The following is a 24,105-nucleotide window of genomic DNA, read 5'->3' as shown; positions in this document are numbered from 1 at the left end:
CTGTGTGCATTATGAAAACATCCTGCAAGTTCTTCATAGACATTGCAGAGGTTGTTGTTTTCTATAGTCAAAGAGTAATGTCATGCATTTAGTTTGCATTTGAAGTAAGCTGTATAACTTAAAAAAGACAGATATATAATTAACCTGTTAAGAGTACACAGACGTGGCATTAGTTGCTAAATCCGAGTAGTTGAATACACTATTGTCAAGTGAAATGTTCAATAAAATACACACTGTCTTACCATGATGTAGTATCCATGTTCAGATAATGTTCAGATAAGTGCAATCCACAGAACTCTTTATCTGAAATGTATAGTAATCCACTGTTCAGAAAAAAAAAAAGTTGTTTTTCTTCCCTTTGCTTGTTTGCAGTGTTGTTATGCAATAGAGTTGCATCATCGGACTGGAATGCAATCCACACTTAAACTCCACCCCTGCCCTGGGGAAAAAGGAAAAAGGAAATCAGTGAATACCACTAACCTACATTAACTGTTTTTTACAAGCTATTAATAAAGCTTTGCTAAGATAATGGAAAACCATTTGTGGATCCCTAAAGAACCTGAGGTTCTTATCTGTTAGTCTGCAGTACCTTTTAATAGTCCAAAGAACCTTTTTACACTACAAAGAACAATTTGTGCAATGGAAAAGTTATGTGAATGTTAATGGTCCTTCATGGAACCATACATGCCAAAAAAGCACCTGTATTTTTAATTGTATTTCTGGAATGGTTGTCTGGAATAAGGTTGGCCAGTCGCCCTCAGCGGATTTATTACATGCATCATCAATTTTTCCATGCCATGTGATAAAAGGCAATAGATATGCTAAATGGTTATACACTTCATTCAGGTAAGCAGATTGTTGTTAAACAGCATATGTCATTGTGTTTGTTGAGGTATGTTATATAGAAGGATTCCAAGATATTTGTTTTGTTACCTCCCCCCTCCCCGGGTACTTTCCAAGATTTCTTTGAAGACACACGCACACACACGTGACCAATATGAAAAAAAAAGAAGGAAAAAGATCACCGGGGCAAATGTGTTTACCAACTCAGAATTTCACTCTAAATAATGTTAACATAAGGGGTCCGTTCTTCGTACGTCGCTAACTCACTTAGCTGGATTTGATTGTTGGCGATTTAGCATGATCTTGGATTGTTTGGTTCTTCAACGCTCATCCTGGACTTGCTGTCATAGCAACAGGTGCGCAAGCTTAAACCTGCTCGGGAGCAGGCTTATTTCATGTAAACAGGATTAGATCCCGGCTTCATAAGCGGAGCTGATACGGGATGTCCAGCGCAGCGCGATAGTGCACTTTCTTTCTGAGATATATATTTTTTCTCGTGATTCGTGAGATTGTCGTTTTTTGTCGCTTTTATGTTTAAAAAATAGTTTTTGTTTTTTTTTTGTTTGTTTTTTTTGTGGCATTTCCAAGCCACTTAAGACCCAATGTTGTAGGCTAAAGCAGTTTTTTTTTTTTTTTTTAGGCTATCATAATTTTTTATGAAGATCATACAATCATGACCATGCCGATTACAGATATGTCACTCAGGCTTCACTAACGTGATTGGTACCATAGACTATAGGCTACCATAGACTGCCATCAAGGCCTCAATGAAGGGGATTATGTGAACAGAAAGGGGATTCACAATGTAAATGTGCAGCCCAGTTACTATTGTGATTCTTAATATTCCAGATTAGTAATATTATATAAAATAAAAAAAGGCAGTTGACTAAAATCTTCCATATGACAAATGTGAAAGCAAAATGGCCAGGATCTGTGCATGACTTAAGAATTTTCAGAGATTCACATTTATGCACATTATTTGAAAGTGGTAAGAAAAGTTCCACAATTTAATATCAAGCTTACTGTATTACATACACTTATGCTGATCCTAACAGAACTGCATTTTTTCATAGGTGATTATGACATGTTCCTGCCTGCAGACAGGTGTTTTATGACCCCATTCCAGTTACAATACAGCTCCAGGACAAGGGCACACAATGAAATTAACTTTGGCTAACTAAAGGGAAGATTTCAGTGTCTGAAAAGTCTGAGGGGTTGCAGACCTGACAGGGCCTGTAACATTGTTGCATGTGCCATATTACACAACATTGCAAAAAAAAAAAGAAAAAAAAACACTTTTCATTAAGTTTTATATATATATATATATATATATATATATATATATATATATATATATATATATATATATATATATATATATTTATTTATTAAACAACTCAAACACACCTATATACATATAGAATGCTGCATTAAACAATTTCGTAAGGGAAAAAAAAGTTCCAATTTAGCCCACTGCAAAGGTTCTGCCAGTAGTGGGCACTCATGCAACGTAAGGAATGACGTGCATCCGAGTGAACAAGACCTCCGTTAGCGAAGTGAAGGGCATTACCTGTAGCTCAAACAGTAGAGCGTTGGCGCTAGCAACGCCAAGGTCATGGGTTCGATTCCCAGGGAAAGCAAGAATTGATAAAATGTCAAATGAGTACCTTGAATGCAATGTAAGTCGCTTTGGATAAAAGCGTCTGCCAAATATGTAAATGTAAATTACAATTTTGGACTGGAACGCAGCCCTCGTCTCAGGCTCTTGAGCGTTACACGTCTGTTTGTTTTTGGACTTCCTTCCGTATTCATGTTGTTCAGGCTACGTCTACATTAATCCCGATACATTTAAAAACGCTCTCCATCCACGCTAGCGTTTTCCGACGTTTCAGTGTGGATGAGAAACTTTTTGCGTAAAACATCACAAAAGATCACTGAGATGATACAGATGGAAAAATAAATAATGAAGTTATCGCGCAATCCTTCTAACAATTTTATTTAGCAAAATATCTCACCATTCACTGATGCGGTCCAGGTCGCACGCAGTCACCATATGTTTGGTCTAAAACGCAACTGCTCTCATGTATTGCCGCAGGACAGGAAATGTGAGTAAATTCTGTCAACTTTGCAGTACTGTGATATGAAGAGTGTGCAATGTAGAATAGTTTTAGCAACAGTGTGAAAGTGAATAGCACATAACAGGCACAATACTGGTATAAACATGAATATCTATTGGTACAATATGTCACATGACTAAATTTACATCATCGTTTTTAAATACCACCGGTTCCACAGTCCACGACGCGAAGACGGCGTTTTCAAGCGCTTTGGAGAGCATTTTCCAAAAGCTAAGTTTTCGTTGACTTAAAACGCCGTCTCAGTGTGGACGGAAGGCCAAAACGGAAAGAAAAATATATACGTTTTCAAACTAGAGGACATGCCTCAGTTTCCCGCCACTCCTTGTTTCCATGTTCACCATCTTCCTTAGTTAATTTGGTTCAGCTGTGTTGTGTTAGTCAGATCTCCTCCTCTCCCTGTTTGTCACTATGGTTGCAAATTAATTTGAGTACTTTGTTCAGGTGTGTCTCTTGACCATTATCTCGTTTGCCCGTGCATTTACGTCCTCTGTTTCAATCAGTCCCTTGTCTTGCATTATTTCAGTTCTCAGTGTTATGTGGTTGTATGTTTCCTTGTTAAAGTATTGAATTAAATTCTCCTATAGCATCTCCTTCGTTGTGCACTTGATTACAGCCACTTAATCTGTAACAGAATGTAAGACCAAAATAAAAACCCAACAACAAAGATGGCTGACGACAGACACCTCACGATCCAGCAGAACGGATGGCCTTTGGAGCGGTGTGGAGGATTTCCTGAATGTTTCCCATCTGATGAGCTGGGGTGATACTATGATTAATGCCTGCTTCCGGATGGGACTGGATGATAATTTATTTCGATTCCTTTCCCCTGGTGATTGTTATAGGTCCGTAATGGACTTTATTAACTATGTCCTCGATTTAGTTCGGATTTCTTTGTTGATATAGCTAATGAGGACAATCAAAATTCTCATTCAGTCCCTATCCGGAAGCATGTAGGCACCCCAGATCACCCTAAGCCAGCACCCTCCACGTGTCCTGGGGCATTTGCCCGAGCCGCCAGCTCTGCTCTCCAGGGTGCCTGCCCCCCCCTCCCTGGTTGGAACCCTTGTGGCATGAGGTCGCGCCTTATAATGTTACATGTCTGTTTGTTTTTGGACTTCCTTCCATGTTCATGTTCAGTTTCCCACCACTTCTTATTTCCATGTTCACCGTCTTCATTAGTTAACAATGAAAAGCTAAAAAAAAAAGCTGCTTGATGCGTGTTCTGAGTAGAAGGAATAGAGTGCAACTGTCCCTGCCCCCTTTTTCTGCTGCGGAACCGGAAGTATTTTTTTTCTATTACTTTTTCCAATAGGGATAAAAAAAATAATAATAATAATGTTTTCAAAAATGTCTTTGTTAAAGAGTTATAAACCATGAAGCAAGCCAATCAGCTACGAGGTGAATCACAACACTACAAACTTTGATTTGAAGCAAAAAAAAGTTTTTGAAAACCGGACAAAAAGACAAAGGTACAAGGCTGTGTACTTAACGGCCTTAGTGAGGGAAAGAACTACAATCCCATGAAGCACTGCAAACAGCATGATCGAATTACTAATTAAGGATAAATATAAAACTACTCATTTACAAATGTAGATTTTTATATATATAGTTTATTGCAAAATATGCATTTATACAAACATTTAAGAATTTTAAGAAGTTATAGAGACCAACTCGATGTCATTCCAGTGCTTAATGGGAGAGGGTGGAGCTAAAGAGCTATTTTGCTTTTGCGACTCTCTGATTGGTGTAATTTAGTTTTGTAATGTAGTTTTTCACCAGAAATGCCACCATTTAAAAAAAATAATGCACCTGATGGCTTCAACAGAAGCAAATACCATTGATTAACAACCCTGTAGCTCACAGTAGGTTTGTGCTTTAAGTTTTATAAGTTATCATTCAAAATCCATTTTCCAGTGGTGAAAATGAATGGAATTATTACTTAGATTTTATTGACAGAAATCAAAAAGTTGATATGAGCCTTAAGCAATAGAAGCTTTGCAAATATCAATATATAATATAATATAAATTCATAAGTGGCTATAATGCTTTCAGCTTTTTCAAAATCTAAAAAATGTGTACTATCAGACAAACTTTTACCATTATTTATCGTATTACTCCACACAATATGACATACCGGTATTAAAATGCAACCGTATTATAACAAAATAAGCTATAATATTCACTATAACAGGGTAAATGCAGGTTTTATAAAGTTAGATTTAAGACTTTTTTAAAACCAAAAACCAAGTAAAGAAAATGTAAGGAATGAAGTGAAGGGAACACATGTCAATATGTTCTCTATAAATGTTACTGTCTAGACAGAATGAGTTGTATTAGTAACACTTCAAGGTTTCAAAATACAACTTGCACTGATCTCAATTACTAATTGTAACCCGTGTGGTGGCAGGCAGATGAAGACAAAGACGAATAAAGTGCCAATACAAGGTTTAATATAATAATCCAAACAGGTAGAGATTCAAAGGTACTGGTAGCGGTATTCACACACATAACTGAAACGAGACTGGACAGACTCAAAGGAACACGTGAACTTAAATATTAAAGATACACACACCTGTTGTGGAAAAAAATTATCTTTTCTTTGTATTTTATTTTCAATGATTTAGCAAATGAATGCCATGCGTTCTTTGGATGTATTTTGAGTTTCTTTTATGATGCTGATACAGCTGGAAGGTGTGTGTGAGACTTCAGAGGTGAGAAGACCCCCGGGCTGGGGAGGGTTCAAGGGGGGGTCCCTTTTGTTATTTTGTTTAGTGGGGGCTGTAAGAGATAGCCTTTGAATAGAACACTATAAAGTAGCTGGTCAACCTCTGCTCTGGGTCTCACTCTGCCTGCAGCTGGACTGTGGGTAGACTGGGAACATTTCTTGCAAGAAATAAATATCTTTTAAGGACAATTTGAATCCTGATGTCTCTTATGCCTGATGCTGTTTTGTTAGTTATTGTTTTTGCCACAACAATTGGTGTCAGAAGTGCGATCCATGAGGTTTCTTTTGGCCCTGAGAAAGCGTATTGACGGACTGATCACCCTAAAGCACAAAAGGCTTTAGTCTTACCTCGCCGAATTGAGAGAGAAGAGCCAAAACTGCTATCAGGGCCAGGAGGAACCCACTGGAATCAGAAAGAACTCGGTGGCAGTAAAAGCATCTCGGGTAAGAGACAGTAAAATTATTTTAATTTGTGTGGTGTAATTTGATACAACTGTGGGTGAACCATAGTGGCTGGAACTATCTCTTTGGTACGGGCAGAGAAGGTTTTCGAGGGGGAGATTGTCAAATCAAGTCAAGTCAAGTATATTTGTATAGCGCTTTTCACAATACAGATTGTATCAAAGCAGCTTCACAAACACAAAAGTCAAGTCAAATTTTATGCCGAAAACTAGCTCGTAAGTGGACGGAAGAGCCACACGTGGACGGAAGAGCCACACGGACGGAAGAGCCACACCTGATTAATTAGTTTTACTCAAAATCTCTGTAACCTGAGGAAGTCTTGTAAAAGTGGACGGAAGAGCCACACCTGATTAATTAGGTGAACCAGAATTAATCGAGCGCTAGAAAGTGCTCACGGAAAGATTGAGTAGACCGTAATTACAGGAAGCATATTTGCTAAACCTTGCCGATTTGAGGTGACAAAATCGGATCTGTTGAAGACGTTTAACAGATTATTAGACGCGCGTCGAAGGAAAATCCAGGAGAGATAGAAATCAGCCAATATGGGGTCATCTCAAAGCAAGCTTGAACAAAATTTTATAGGCTACACCAGTTTTTCTGTAAAATGGGGAAAAAATTACAGCCAGAAATGCATGCAAGAAATTGGGAAACGGAAAATTGTTAAACAAAGGGTTGTTGTAGTTTTTGTTCATGAGTGTAAAACTGTGAACAGACAGTAGTTTGTTGAACTGAAGAAGATAGAAGAAAACGAAAATAAATGCAGAAAGGATTAGCATTTAGGGAAAAGATAGAATGTTTTTAGAACGTTTTTCTTGATAGAATTTACAAACAGTGAATTGTTGAATGGAAAAAGAAGCAGATAAAAAGAGAACAGAGTCGATGCAGAAAGAACTGGCATGTACTGTAAGAGATAGAATTCATGGAACTATTTATGAACGCCTGTTAAGGTAAATTAAGTTGAAATGGTATGAAAAGTGAGTTTTAGATAAAAATAAGGCATTGAGTATGATTAACAGGGATTAACATGATATAAAGATAAGGAATGTTTCATTAAGTAAAACGATTGTCTTTTGAACCTAAAGGGTCCAGCTATGCTGGGAGTACAGCAACAGCGCTTGCTTGTTCAAACCAGCTTCTGAATGTTAAATGTATACTTGTTTTGTAATCAGTGTTGTTGATGATAATATCAAATTAGAAAATGTCCAAAGATTGGATATTTTGTTGATATTAAGCCATTTAAGGAAATATATTGTTTTATAAAGGAAATTATGGGTTGGAGATAATTTCCCTAGACACGTGTGACTAAAGTTAATCAGAAACTTTGTGAAACCCATTTAGAATATTTAGATTTTCCGTGTCGCTTATGAAAATTAATGTTCTGCCAATAATGACGATGTGAATGCTTTATTGTATTAATGTTATGAAAACAAGAGTATTGAAGAATAGACTGCCATATTTTTGTAACAAGAGTTGAAGGTGCAAGCGGCTAGGATAGCTGTCTGTGTAATTTAGAGACTGAGAAGATTTAGAGAATCTTGTGGTTTCTGTGAAACAGTAGAGATAAGTGGGACTGAATAATTGTAATACAATCTTGTGATTTAAGTTGAATCTGCAAACTAACCATTTGATAGAAGAATAAGCTTTTAAACAGTGTTGATGAAATTAATGACACGTTGAAGTTTTAATACTGTATTGTTGGATTACAAATTTATTAAATGTTTAATTTAGTTTGCAACAGTAAAAGTTGAGTACATTGAAGTTAGCATTTTAAGGTTAGGTTAGGATAATGGTATCAACAGTTTCTGCCAGGCTGTTTTCTCTATTATAATTCACCCTATTGTCGTTAATGGCTCGAGCCAGTAGCCCCAAGACACACCTTTTGTCTTTAATGGCTCTTCGAGTCCCAGTATCACTCAGACTGATGGGATTAGCACACGAATGATTCGTCTATGCAATTTGCAATGCAATAGACTGTTATGCTGACTGAATTAGGATAGGCCAGACATTCAGTCTAGGGTGGTAACTGAACAGTCCTGATAAATAGTGAGATAAAAGAGAGCAAATGCTGTAAGCAGCTGCAGAGATTTGCAGATGATGTTTTGTAAAAGTTTGATTGTGATTGGAAAGATAAACAATAACTTGACTGGCTCCAAACAAAGAAAGTGCCAAAATGACACAAATTTAGAGAAAAGTCTGTGTTAATATGGGTTAGAAAGTAGATCAATGTTAATATGATGAAGATTGTTTCAGCTATTGAAATTGAATTTGCAACTGGGACTGTAAAAGAAAAGACAGAGAACTGCTTATCAATGGGTCTGTTTGCATTTCCTGAATACAACACAATGTTTCAGAAGTGCAAAATAGGGTGAAGCTGTTAGAAAGATAAAAGGCAGAACAACAGAGAGTGTTTTATTGCGGTCAGCTGGGTCATTCAGTGACTGTATGCGCACTGTATGACTGTAAAAGTAAATGAGGGAGAAATAAAGTTGATAGTTGGAACTTTTGAAAGTTGTAAGAAGATTGAAAGATTTAAGTGTAAGGAATTCCTTTTGAAAGGAAAGAACTATAAAAAGTACCGGTTGACATAAAATTACGGATAAGACTAAATGAGTTGCAAAATATTTTAAAAGTACCGGTCACTAAAAGGATGATTGTGTTTTGAATGAAACGCTTTGATAAGGTTTTAGATGGTATGGAGAGACAAATCTAATGAATGATTTATAATGATAATCAAAAAAAAAATGTATCACAAGCAGGGAGCGCAGCCTCAAAAGTTGAATCATAGAAGCAGATTGATAAACTCCTAGAGAAAACATTGAAGTCAGGTATTAAATTATGGCAATTGAAAACCTGACAACTAAAATTGAAATGAAATTTTAAACGTTATTAAGAACTAGAATAATTCTTATTATTTTCTTTAAGATAAAATAAACAGAAGCAGTGTTACAGGATTAACAGTTGCTAAATGTAAAATGTGTAAAAGGCATTTGATTAAACAAAGGCTTGTTAATGTTGATTTTAAAAGATAAGAATGTGATTTGGCCAAATCAGGTTTGCTTATCTGAATCTGGCATGTGCTGTGACTGAAACTGCCACAGTTTCAGTGCAACAGAGACTCATTCTGAGTGGATATTTGTAATGTCTAAATTACAATACATGTAATTTATGGAAAAGATGCCTTAAGATGGGCTACAGTTGAAAAAGATGGTAGATAAAGTCTGAAGTTAAAGGTTTATGAGAATGCAGTGTACCAGTCCTGAATGCCTCAAGAGTCTCTCTCTCATTCAATATCAGCTGAAAGCTGTTGTCTGAGCCTGTGTAAAGCACAGTGTTTCAGTTGAAAATCATAGACACAGAGATGTTAAAGGAAATCGTTGCCATTCAAAGGGCAATTTGTACTAAATGTTCTAGAAGTAAAACTGAATGACTTTAAAGAAGTCTTTAAAATAATACTGTTTAGGACTTGTTTATTTTAGGACCAGAGACTTTTAGCTCTCATTTTAGCTTCCACCATAAAACAGGGCCGATGGCTCCGGCTACAGAAGTAACAGTACACTGAATGTACGATTGTGATCTAAATTCACTGACTATAATCTAAGCAGCTAGGTTGCTACCTTTAAGATGATTAATGAATTTTAAGTGATTAAATACTGTTGTTATTAATCTGTCTCCCTATGTTTAACACTAGTAGGTAGTCCGAATGGCTCTGATGACTCTTGAATGCACCTTTTCCTAAGCTCCAGAAAACAACAGGTTATGTTGAAGAAAACGGTCACAGATTCTGTGATGGGAAAGAGCGGTAACCAAGTGTGTACGAAGTGATTACCCCAGAGACGGGTAAGACTTTTTTGGCCAAAAGGGCAACCTAAGACAGGGGAATTCACGCCACAAACACTGGGCATCTCCTGATGGAGGTGTTTTTATGTGAGATGGGTATGAGAGTGGCGCTGAATGACTGGCAGAGGCCACCAGCATCAGCAGATCATTGAGAGGGGAGATGAGCTGTGAGAAGTTCAGTCTGCCCCAGAAAATGTGAGTCCCTCTATGCACTCACGAGAAAACCGCGTTGATTATATGGCTTGTTTTTCATCGTGACAAGTGTCTACAACTATGCCAGGGGACAACACCCTGAAGAAAAGACAATTATAGCTTAAGAGCTGATCTGAATGGGCATTCAAGAGCCAGCAGAGACCATTGAACTAATAATTATCTGTTGTGGAGACCGTAACAAAAAACTTCTGTAATGTTAGTTGCCTGATGGGCAAGGGAAAAAAAAAAATGCAGAGATTGTGTTGATGTTGAACTAATGTGTCAATTCTGACTCCTGCAGATCATTAGACATGACAAAGGACCATTATAAGATATGGTGGTGGCTAAAGATGAGAACAGCTTGTGATGAGTCAAGAGAATTTTCTGGAAAACAAAGGTTAGGTAAATTGGGTATTTAAACTAAAGATAACCTTAGAAAAGATCATAGCATAATGTATTTTAGATTGTTGTAATGGTTCTAATTTGAGTCAAACATTTGTATTTTGACATGTGTGAACTATTAAGGATTGACTATGACTATGATTATTTTAGTTACAGTCCTAGGAGGCTGTTGAAAAGATTATTCGCTTATAGTGAGAGAGAGAAAGAGACTGCATGAGTGGAGGAAGGGATGGTACCCTGTCTGTCTTTCTGTTATCAGTCAGCCAAAGAAAGCTGAAGCAAAGTAATAATTATGTACCAAAACAATCCAGCTGACTTTTCTAAAATCAAATGAATAATGAACAGACATGCTTTGAAACTGGTTAATAGGCCATAAAACATTAGATAAAAGATACAGGAAAAGGTTAGAATGTCACTTAGAATTTAAATCTTTTTAGAGAAAAGATATGAATAAGAAATATGAGCAGTTCATAGTCAGGGATGAGTGTGAGTGTTAATTCATGTTTGTACAGTATGTGTTAGTTTAGGACAACTATTCTGTCTGAATAGTGTGTATAAATTTGTCATTAACCTCTGGAAAGAGTGTTTTAGCATTATAGATGGGTTAAGGCAAATGACAAATTTGAAAATAAGCTGAGGATTGTGAGTCAATCTGATGAGAAGGCAACACAGAACATGAGCTTTAAGTTGATTGATCATCGAGCTCTGTCTATTAATTATTATTTTGGTCATTTATGATGTGCAGTAGATTTGAATTACTTTCTGGACAGGTTTAAGTATTGATGTGTAAATTAGAATTGTGAAGTCGTAGATAGCCGTCAGTCATGTGTTGAGAAAAAGTTATAGATTTGACAGCAACAAACACGTAGGCTAAATAAATATCAGATTATCCAGAGAGCCCTTAACAGTTATGTATTGTAAAAAGGGGAGATTGTTATTCGACTGACGTTGACGAAGTGTACACGACCTGACCTGACCAATTGATGACCTGGAGAATGTTCGTAGATGACAGTTGATTAAGAGACCAAACAATAGGCCTGAAAATCAAGAAACGCTGTGAGACTAGGGGCCGTTGCCTTAAAAAACAATTTGATAAGAAGATGAAATTGTGGCTTTAAGTAATATTTTTATTTCAGAGGCAGAGAAAGATGGGAAATTTGGCTGAAGGACAACGTTTGGGTTAGCAAACTTTATCCAAACAAATGTTACCAAATAAATATGAACAAATATTGCAGTTTTCCTTTAGCTCAAACATTAGAGTTTGGCACCTGTAACGCCAAGATCATGGGTTTGATTTCCGAGGGAAAGCAAGAACTAATAAGAATGTAAATGTGTACCTTGAAATGTGGGTCGCTTTGGATAAAAGTGTCTGATAAAAGCAAGAGAATTGTATTATGATGCACGAGATGGGTCGTGCATCAAGAGGAGGATGATAACAGTTGCCAAATATGGTTTACTAAGGGGTTCAGATTTGCTAAAAGCAACCGCACAGGTGGGATCTGTCTGTAAGTGTGCAAATAACAAAGATTGTTTCAACAGGAAACGCCAGGGCAGATGTGGCAACAAAGGCCACAGCATGACAGCCGACAAAATCAGGGCAGAATGTGCCCAATAAAATAATGGCTACGGCTAAACATCCTAGCCTGGGCTATTGTTGTGTCAGAAAGAAAGGTGCAACACCTGCGCAGCGCATAACTTAAAAGTTTTATTTTTCAGGATGTCAGGATGGATTGCATCAAACAGAACTGATTCTGTTCCAAATGTATACATATTGTCTGGTTAACATGAGCAAAGTGAAGAAACAGTGCCTAACCCTGTGCAATGCCTAACTTAAAATTTTCATTTTGCAGGATGTCAGGATGGATTGAACCAAACAGAACTGATTCTGTATTGTTTTGTTAACATGAGCAACGTGGGTTGAGTGTTTTTCAGGGGAAAGGGACCCTGAGTGCTATTCAATGAGCAAGAAATTATCCGATGATATGTTTCAGGTTGAAAATTCCACAGATCACACCAAAAGGGATGACAAGACAAGCGGTCACTGACAAAATCACTTAAGGTCTGCTTTCACAGGTGACAGCAGACAGTAAATGACTCATTCCAGTGGGGGTGCGATCGTGATCTAAGGGAAAATCTTGTAAGGATTTGAAAATGATTGAAGAGTGTTAGACCTGAGTCCAAGCATCTCACCTTAAACTACAAAACCAACGTCAGCAACCCCACACGCCAACGCAAAGAATAAAGTGGGGGGGATCAATGATATGTGCTAGAAACATATCTCCCCTGCCTACGGTGGAAAATCCTCTCTACGGCATGCAAAGTGTCATATTGGTGAAAACGGAACATCCATGGGGCAACGAGATGATCAACATATCTGGAGAAAATGTTGACCAATTAATGGTTGAAGAAAAGTTTTGTGATTTTATTTGATTGAATCAAATTAGGGCTTAGTATTGATATAAATCTAATAATTTGACTTGTGCAAAGAAAAATGTGTTTTCAGGTAGAAGATCTATTAATTAATGTGAAGTATGGTGATAAGAAAAAAGACGGTATGTAATGGAAAAGTCAGGGATAATTTCAAACAACGAATGATCAAATTATAAAACTTTTCTGGTTAGATTTTATTAAATAGATTTTAATTAAATATAGCTTTAGAAGTAAAACCATTTCCTGACAAAATATTGTGATTAATTGAAAAAGGCTGAATACATAGTGTTATGATTGTATGTGTTATTCTGATAATTTTGTTATCAATGGGTACGGTCTATCCTAAGGGTGAACAAAATTATGCAGATCGTACGAGTAACAGAAGTTGAAATTATAATCATTTATGTTTTTTTCGGTATTATAATATCCTTTATTCTTATTATGCTTTAAGTTATACTGGAGTGACTGAGGGTCCGATTTATCGGGAATGCGGTAGCAGTGCTTATCCATTTAGCCCGGCTTCAGATAAAATGTTTACTTTCTTGCTGCTAAATTTTATTTTTTTTATTTTTATTATTTCTTTCAAGGTTCAAGTAGAGTGATCAGGTATATGAAAATCAGATATGAAAGGTAACTGATGTAAAGACTTGAAACAACCCTTATCATTTATGGGTTTGATGCAGAATTAGAAACAATCGTTTTTTTCATTTTGAAAAAAAAAAAGAAAAAAAAAAAAAAAAAAATTTTAAGTTGTTATGACCAAACCTAATGTTAATGAAACCAAATTGTTTATCAGAGAATGATAAAGAGGAGGAATTGTTGTGGAAAAAAATTATCTTTTCTTTGTATTTTATTTTCAATGATTTAGCAAATGAATGCCATGCGTTCTTTGGATGTATTTTGAGTTTCTTTTATGATGCTGATACAGCTGGAAGGTGTGTGTGAGACTTCAGAGGTGAGAAGACCCCCGGGCTGGGGAGGGTTCAAGGGGGGGTCCCTTTTGTTATTTTGTTTAGTGGGGGCTGTAAGAGATAGCCTTTGAATAGAACACTATAAAGTAGCTGGTCAACCTCTGCTCTGGGTCTCACTCTGCCTGCAGCTGGACTGTGGGTAGACTGGGAACATTTCTTGCAAGAAATAAATATCTTTTAAGGACAATTTGAATCCTGATGTCTCTTATGCCTGATGCTGTTTTGTTAGTTATTGTTTTTGCCACAACACACCTGAACAGAATGACAAATCATAGGCAACCATGACAACCAAGGGTTAGTGGGAGCTGATATGAAGGAAACCAGGAACTACTGAAAACAAACTAAAACTCCATGAAAACTGCACTACAGCAAGACGACACTAAACAAGAAAACTGAATGTCTGTTACATTAATTCATCCCCCAAAAAATTAAGGTTTGAATATTATTGATGTTCTCAGTATTTTTGTCTTGTTTTCAAGTGCAAAATGTCAAGATATATTTACTTGTTTTGCAATTGTCTTGTTTTCTGTGAAATTGATAAAAAATGAAGTTTATGATTAAAACATCCCACATTATCCCACATATAACACACCCATTATCTACCAATGGGCTCAGAAAAATCAACTTAATTCAAAGGGAAAACAAGTTTCCATACCCCATTGACAGTTATTTGTTTTTGTTTTAAGTGTAAACTTAATTTTGTTTAAACTTCATTTCTATATTTTGCATCTCAAGCAAATGTATCTTGATTTAAGGATGTTTAAATATTTGTTTTAGAAAACAAGACAAAAATGCTTAGATACTGTGAAATAGAAAAATACAGGCCTTATACAGGCTAATATAGGCCTATTAATGTTTTGCTGTGCATGCAACATGTAATAGAAGTCAAGGACTTTATGAATTTAAGATTTCTGCTCTGATTTAAGACCTTAATTTGTAGATGGGTGAATTAAAGGGGTAGTTGATTATGATTTCACTTTTTTACTTTAGTTAGTGTGTAATGTTTCTGTTTGAGCATAAACAACATCTGCAAAGTTACAACCCTCAAAGTTCAAAGGGAGATATTTGCTTTTAAAGAAATCGCTTTTTAGGACTAGCCTACAACAAATGGCTGGAAGGGACTACACGACATTCCTCCAGGTTAGTGACGTCACTAACCCTAAATTTAACATAAACCCCGCCCCCGGAACACGATTTATAGATTATCAAGACAGAATATGCTAATCAATGACTAAAAGATAACTACACATGAGCTACATATTCATCAACTAACCATTAAGAAACGTCCTGTTGCATTATGTTGTCACTTCTTGAGTCTCTCCATCTTCTGTGTGAGGTAAAAGGACACAAGCTGTTGAAGCTCCGCCCTCTGTGCTGGGAGCAGCAGCTCATTTGCATTTGAAGGAACAGACACAAAACGGTGTATTTTTGCTCACCCTCAAAAATGGACAATTTTAGGCTACGTTTACACGGAAACGATCTGAAGAGAAAACGCAAAAGTGATCACTTTTTATTCTGCGTTTAGACGAGCGTTATGGGGGGGAAATCTGCGTGCATATGGTGACGCAAAAGTGTGTGAAATTCAATGTAGTATGCACTCCAGGCGGCTAGGTGGCAATGTGAAGCACTGATCGGTGCCTTCACTGTCTAGCAGACTTTTGCGTTTTTACCGTTTAGACAGAAACGTGACGGTGGAGCGTTTTTAAGATTTCCACTCTGGAGGGTGGTTTCACTTTTTTGCATTTTTAAGCCCCAAAAACGCCGTCGCCGTCTAAACGAAAGGCACATCTGATAAAATATTTTTACGTTTTCACCCGCGAGCATTCTCGTGTAAACAGGGCCTTAACCTGATGTATAAAAATATCTGTGTGGTATTTTTAGCTAAAACTTCACATACACATCCTGGGGACATCAAAGACTTATTTTACATCTTGTGAAAAGGGCATTATAACCACCCCTTTAAGACTTATAAAGACCTTTTTAAACCTGCAAAAACCTTAATAAAAATACCATCCTTCTTTGTGTAGTGAGAATGCTACTTTAGATAGCATGGCACACAGCAACAACAAATTCAATTCTTTCTGGCAATGCCTAAAACGGAGTGTTTTTATTCACATAAGAGTAGTTTGCTGGTTATGCCTTCATGATAACATCACTTTCTCTGTTAACTAAAACTGTGTTAATTAATGTAGATTAAATGATAGTAATGCATTAAATGTATTTTTAGAACCTCACATGTCCTTGTGACAATGCATTTAGCACAGGGGTGGGCAACTCTTTCCCTCGAGAATCACTTTCCCGCAGAGTTTAGCTCCAACCCTAAACAATCACACCTGAACAAGCTAATCAACGTCTTCTGGATTACTACGGATGAAAACTGAAAAATGCTGCCTTCAGAGGATGCATTCCAAGGTAGGAAGGCATCAAGGCACGTCCAAATCCAATGTTAGCTTCACTTCCTGTCTCCTAAGATACCTTCATCTGATCGATTTTTAAAGGCGGCATAGATGTATCCTTCGCTGCCTTTGATATCACACAATCCAGTGCTTTCCATTCTGTGACAGCTAAAAAATAAAGATGGCATCTGAAAGTTGCGGTTGGTGGTCAGATTGTGTAAATGTACGTTTTTGACTAATGTTTTTCTGCTTTTGATGTCATTTCTAGCCAGAAATGACTATTGTGGTAATTAAATATTCATAGTCATCACCAAAGCTCACTCTATTTTGCTGTAGATCATTAAACGCTGCCTCAGAAGTCTCTCCGAAATCAGTTTCGTGAGTTTCACTGCCAGTGTTTTTGCCTGATAGGGCAGTGAGGAAAGTCTTGAAAGCTACAGTCAGTTAAGTTTGATGGAGGGTTGATACCAAACTCTTCAGGAAAGTGCATCTTTTGCTGCCAATCATATTCAGATCTGAATCCATTCTGGTATACAACATTCAGTTTATTTAACAACCATTGAGCCATTTCACAAGTACATTTACATTTGTACAATGCATTGCCAAAGTCAGTTACAACTGACTTTCATGCCAACTTTGTCTGTAAACCCAAAGGTGTCCTTAGACGCATTCACAAACAGCCCAACATCGATTTCCCCATCAATGATCCTTCAACTGCCAATAGTGATTCACTCACTGTCTGACAGTTAAATACAGTGAAAGAGTTGGTGTGTGCAGCACCAAAACAGAAGTGCCTTGTAGCTGAATTTGGATTCAAATACACTTACTATTTCAACCATATTTATTCGTATGGCATAATTAGTAAGAGCAGTATACTAGAATATCTCACTGTGAACGAGATGCATTAATTTTCAGAGTCACAGAGACATGTGGCATAATTTCCAACCAGCAGCACCAGGCCAGAAGTCTCCAACGGATGCCGGCATTTCTTTACCCCTGAATGCTGTTAATCATTTTTCTACAGATTGTTTAAAGACTCCCATGCCCCAGGCAACGCAACACAAAAACACAATTCAGGACTAATAAGCAGGGCCAATGGAAAAGAAAAAAAGCCCTAAGGCATAGCCCACACCCACAATGGATTCCTTTAGGTCTGGAAATGGAAAGAAAAGAGAGCTGGGTGGAAGGAAACTCAGCCACAGACAGCCTAGACAGGCCAAGATTGCTTTTCACATGAAAATTACATACTTGTGTTGAAATTTTAGGTATTGTGTTTAGGGTAAAATGTTCCGTGTCATTCTGTGTGAGATTCAATGTTATTAGCAAAGTAATTAAAGGCTGTAAAACTGCTAATAAACATTGGTTTGATTTCAACCACAAATTCTTCCAAAAATGAATGATAAAAAATAAATAAATTATCATTAAATATAGCACATAGCAACTTAAATTATTGCCCACTCTGTAAACCCTATCGCTCAAAATAATTAATTGGTTTGAGTAGGACAAACTTAAATTAAACTAATTAGTTCAGTCAAATTAACTTTTATGAGTATTTAGCACTTTCTTTTTCTTTCAAGTTCACAGAACTTATATATTTTAAGTAAACTGAACTGTTTCATTGTTTTGAGTTTTATGCAATTCTTTTTTAATTTACAAAATAAACTTCTTTATTTCTAACTAAATAACTTCCTAAATTTCTTAACTTAAATATTTTAAGGCAACTGATTGCCTTAAATGTATTCTTCTTATTATTATTACTGTTATACCCAACAACCGCATACAATACACTTGCAAAATAAAAATAACACGCAAGGCATAGGTGCTGATGTTTCAAACAGACAATTTAGCAGTGCTGGAGTGTGTTACGTTAGCCTGACGTCGTCATACTCAGATTCTAGTCAGAATGTGAGTCTGATACTTCTCCATAGAGATTTGATTATGGGGCGTGTCTCAACCAAACCAGAAAAAAAAAAAAAAAACTCTGCACTCAATTGGATAGACCTACAACCAATCAGAGCAACGGAGTAAATGAAGCATGTTCTTCATTCATATTTTCAACCAACAAAATGTCGCGGCTCTCTGTTCCTCTTTTAAAATGAATGCGCTGTCGATATAACAGACGCGATGGCGGAATCTACACATGATGTTTCATAAACAAAGTTCGGGAGGAGCACGTACAAATAATCAATCCAATATCAACTTGTCATCAAACAATACCATGTCTAACGTTACCCTTTCTATCAGCATGAGGAAGCATATTCACTCTGTAAACTTACCTAACACTCCTTGACAGTTTTTCAGCATCCCTCCACCACCCCGAATCCTCACTCTTGTCTTGTTCTCTCACAACCAGGAATACGGGGGAGTATGGCTACCGAGCCCACATCCCTCTCCTCGGACAGCACGTCATATACGCATTTATTCTATCGACTTATTTGTGTGAAATCTTATATACGCATTTATTCTATCTGACTTATTTGTAAATGTGAACTCGTGAAATCTCAATTCTCCAGCAGCAGTCGTCTTTGTTGTAAACTAATTCAAATCAAGCGCTCTTTGGTGACGTGGATGATTATGTTGCGTTGCTCATCTGTCCATCATCGTATAAAGCCCGCCCTGACAATTTGATTGGTCCGAACAATTTTTGTTCGGGCATAATAGCTCCTCAACGGAGCGAGTCCAGACCGAACTTCCCGACCAAAAAAATTTGTACGGTGTAATTTTATTTTATATTTTTGTATGTTATGTGTATCAGGCCACTAGGTGACAGTGGTCGTTTCTCTAACTTCTTATGTGCAGATAAAAGCAGGTGAGGGTGCTCACCTCTGCTGATGACTGCTCGGTTGGGATTGGTCTTCAAGGAAAAGAAGAGTATAAAGCCTCACTGATCTCCACTGAGGAGGCAGGAGGCTTGGTTTTCTGCTGGTTGGATTTGTTTGTTGTTTCTGTACATGCAGAGCCATAGAGAGAGAGCTGCGACAACGGAAGTTCAAAATGCTTAGTTGTCACGTGATTCGCGTAGACCTCAGATAGTTCCAGGAAGTGCTTCGGAATCAACTAGCATGCTTTAAAACACAAGTTTATTTGATTCAGATAATCTGATAATATACAATCTTATTCTTTAAACGTCTTATCTTTTAAAACTGCATCACAAACGGTCTGTTCTACCGCGCTGCTGTTACTTCCGGGAACTATTGAAAGGCTCTACGAGCCGCCATTGCTGTAAAAAAAAGCGTTCCATTGTAGTCAATGTCGCAACTCTCTCTCTATATGGCTCTGTGTACATGCTGCTGCTGTTCGGTTGTGATTTATTTCAAAACGTACCCATTTTATTTATTTTTGTTGTTAAAAGCTTGTATAAATAGTCTTACGTTGATGTAGACAATTTTTGTTGCTGAACCAAACTGTTGAACCAAATGTTTCTCTTGTAAATATTGTATATAGAACAAACTTGTAAAGTTCTAGGGAGAGGGTCCCATTTTTATTTTTGTAATGCTATGCTTTTCTCCTGTTTAAAGTAGAGAGGGAGTCAGGGAACTATTTTATTGTTTCTTTCCTTTTTCTTTCCTTAAGGTATAAGTGTAGGGTCCCAATAGTTAGAGGTATTTTGTTTATTATTATTTTTTTGGCTTTTCCCACTCCTGAAGTTATTTAACATTTCCTTTTGTGTTACACCAATAAACCTTGTTGTACCACATTTCTGTTTGTTTTGGTATATGTAACTTTTGGAGCCAAACATTTCTTTTGTTAATATTTTAGTTAACATTAATTGCTTCCCCTATCCTAGACTGGGTGGAACGTAAAAAGTGATAACAGAAAATTTTCAGAAGGGGGGTGAATGTCAGTTCTACTCTACTCTACTCTACTCTACTCTACATCAGTACAGCTAAGGAAATCAAGATATCTTTTCTTTATCCTTACTATAACCAAAAGTGTTTCTGCGACACTCCTTATTATCCTACGGTGACGCATTTCTGCCACATACATATTATTTTTCCCCCTCAATTATGTCGTAATAACGAGATCTTATGTCGTTAAAACGACATCTTTTCTCGTAATAACGAGATCTTATGTCGTTAAAACAACATCTTTTCTCGTAATAACGAGATCTTGTGTCGTTTTAACGACATCTTTTCTCGTAATAACGAGATCTTATATTGTTAAAATGACATCTTTTTCTCGTAATAACGAGATGCTATGTCATTAAAACGACATATTTTCTTGGCCTTATAAGGACATGTGTAGTCATGTACAAAATATGCCTTTATCCACATAAAATTGATAGCCTATCATGTCTTTATCACACTTCTACATTCAAAAAGCTGAAGAAATAGCAGCCCCCAATGGACATTAATGTTAAAAGATCAAATTCTGTACACACCTTATTAATAAAGCATTTAAAATAAAATAAAGCACCTTTATAGAAACCCTTGCCTTTATTATAAAGAAAATAAAGATTGCTCTTAACGTGGCTTTCTATAGGGAGGATGGCATTGTGGCGCACATCAAATCCTTTAAATGGTATTCAATGTTCATTTTGAATTTTAAAATAGTAAAACATTAGTAAAGTAAAACAAATTAGTAAACCTTGTATGTTCACTAGGGGAAATGTGCACCACATTAGTACACAAAGTTATAGTTCACACAAAACAAAACAAATTACATTATGTCGTGCTCTCTCTCAAGTCATTTCAAAACTGTACGACTGACTGTCTTCTGCAGGGAAGAAATATTTATTTATTATTATATCTTTTTTTAATTAAAAAGAAATTCAGTGTAAGTCAGTGGGCATTAAATAATAAATTAACTTAATTCTCAAAATATCATCTTTTGTGTAAGATGATATTTAGACAAAACATTATAGGTTTGGAACAACATGGGCATGGGAATTTTATCATCATGGTGAAATTATATACTTTGGTATGATTTTGCCATTATGAAATATGTTGGGGTGTGATGTAGACATTATTTAGACATATTTGAGCATGTAACCCAACCCAACACCTAAATCTAACCATATGTGTATTATATAATATGAAACAAAGGATAAAACAGGCAGATAAATCTACAGTCACAATTAATTACAAAAGTACAAATATTCCAAGTGTTCCAAGGCCAAATTATTGATTTGTGTGAGGAACAGACCCAAAAGCAATCACCGTCAATCGCCGTAAAGCTCAGATCCCGTGTACACATTCAAACATTGCATCACAGCGTGATGTCTGATTTTACTGTGAAATGGCAGTGTCTCTTGTGTGTCTTGTGATCGGATTGCATCACAAATTTTTATTTCCCCTTTGCTGTATACAACAATGGGCCTCAATACACTACCCAAGTGAAACAAACCTATCCCTATGTTTTGATGTTCTGGCACTGAAAATGGCTGGGGCTCTCCAGGGGACAACAAATTATGTTTTATTAACAAGGTTCGGGAGGAGCACGTTCAGATAATTAACACAAGTGGAGAGCACTCAGCAATCAATGGTAAGAGGTGTGTATATATACTCAGCAGTCTCACCTCATTCTATTGACAGTTTTTGCAGCATCCCTCCACCACCCCTTCTCCACGCTTCTAGTCCTATACGGGGGGAGTACTCTGGGTTCGGGCCGAACTCCGAGCTCGGAGCCCTCCCTCCGGACAGCACGCCAAATACGCATTAAACTTTACCCCTTCAAATTATATGTAAGTGTGAACTCGTGAAACTACCTCAGTACACTCTTAAGTCAAAAGAGCCAACCCCAATGTTGCTATGATGCTTTTGTGTTTAGAAATGGCTGGGTCATGTTGCTATATAGTGCTTTGAATGGTTGCTAGGTTGTGGCTAGGTAGTTTCTTGGGTGAATCTGGCTCAAGTGAATAAAACCAACCAATGTCCAAATAAAACCAACCAAAGTCCATAAAAGTCTCTATGACACTGGAATTCAAAAATCCCTCTACTCCATTTTCAATGTGAGTGTATGACAAAATATAAAAAGAAATAGACGGCAGCAACTGCAGTTCTGTTCTTAATACTGATTTGCTGATGTGTGTTTACTGGCAATGGATTATGGTAAGCTTCCTGAAGAGGGAAGATAAACTGTCTGCAACATATTTTGAAATTGTCTGAACACTGCCTGTGAATTAGTAACATTGAAAAAGACAGTACTTTGATACGGGGCTCACCACATGTGACATTTAGTCATGCTTCTTTTACAGAAAATGCACTAACCACAAAGCTGGGAAACCATCCAATTATATGGTTTCCAAACCACCTGATTATATCTCTTGAGAACAATTACAGCCTCTGCTGACATGCAAGAGAGTTCAGTGCAAAGACATATTCATTAGCCACATATTACCATTATAGCACATCACCAATAACCATTGTTAAAACACTGTTATTCTTGTCAATAAAAAATGGCCATGGCTTGCTCAGATGTTTTCATTCACAGTACACCACTATAAGAGGCTAAAAGGAATTATAAGACCAAATTATAAGTAAAAAGCATAATATTAATAAATAATATATTAAAGTCAGCATGAAAAGGAGGTTGTGATAGTCTTTTCTTACCTATTGTGAAATATTTCCAAATTAAAGAGAAGGGTATAACTGCTGCCTGGAGATCTCCAAATGGGGGTGGGAAAAAGGGTGTGGCTTCCTCTCATTGGCAGAAAGGCACATGACACGCACGCACGATTTTTTCCACCTAATGTTGCTCAGATAGATTCAACTTTTGAATCTGGACGGCAAAACTACGAACACATCTTCCTTTTTTAAGAATGACTTAAGTGCCGTTCTTTGCTCTTTTCTCAAAGAAAAACCTAACTCCAAGTCCTCGCAAGCGCGGCAAAAGCCGATTAGAAAGACTGTTCTCCAGCAGCAGCCGCCATTCTTTGTTTTCAAGTAGGGAACCGTCGCAACTCTTTCGTCATTATGTTAAGCCCGCCCCGCCTACTCTATACACAATGTGATTGGCCTGATCTAATATAGGTTTTTCCAGCTCGAAAGTCAACGGGGAGTTGCTAGACTACCCTGGCTGCAAAATAAATTTGCGTCTAGATTTCTAGGCTACCTATACCCTTTAATGAAGTCTTGATTTTGTTTTTGGGTTGCACTACAATATGCTTTCATGCCTGATTGTTAAAAATAAAACATAATTTTTGACATATTTTACATTATTACAGCACCTCTCTCCCCAGTCTGTTTCGAATGCACCGTTTCGATGAAACCCTTCCTTCCGAAAAACGAAATGTGCTGTGATTGGTTAGCTGGCCCATATGTGTTGTGATTGGCATCGCTTAGCGCGTGTTTGGGAAATGTCACACCCTTTACCATAACAGCGAGCTCTACTCAGATGTAAGGATGGCGTCGATTTCTAACCAATTTAAGCCTGATTCAGATCGTCCCGGAACGGATTTCATGCACTGACTTTGCAAGCACGGATTTCACCTGACGTTTATGAGTGTTATGTTTTTTTAATGTAATTTTCTTATACATTTTAGATACGGTGTGTTAAACACCATTTATTCATATTTGTCTGAAAACTATGGTAATACAAACAGTAATCGATCACAAAAACATGGTTAATTTAATAGAAAAAACACCTGCAAATTATGAAAACATCATCATCAGTTTTACAACACGTGTGCTCAAAATACTCACAACAAAACCAAATACAGAAACGCGCTGCAAATAGCACAGATAACAACGGAAATGTTTCCAGGGGAC

General features: G+C 37.0%; 1 long non-coding RNA gene across 1 annotated transcript in view; it reads right to left on the bottom strand.

The window, feature by feature from the left end:
• Window positions 1-24,105, bottom strand: part of LOC311275782 — a 111,375-nt gene that overhangs the window by 62,639 nt on the left and 24,631 nt on the right. Inside the window, exon 2 of the long non-coding RNA XR_014624975.1 lies at window positions 243-439. This is a non-coding gene — a long non-coding RNA (uncharacterized lncRNA). The remainder of the gene's footprint in view (window positions 1-242; window positions 440-24,105) is intronic.

Source organism: Rutilus rutilus, assembly GCF_951802725.1.
Source record: "Rutilus rutilus genome assembly, chromosome: 17".
NCBI lineage: Eukaryota > Metazoa > Chordata > Actinopteri > Cypriniformes > Leuciscidae > Rutilus > Rutilus rutilus.
Note: the sequence above shows the minus strand (reverse complement) of the source record. Positions and strands in the feature narration are given on the sequence as shown.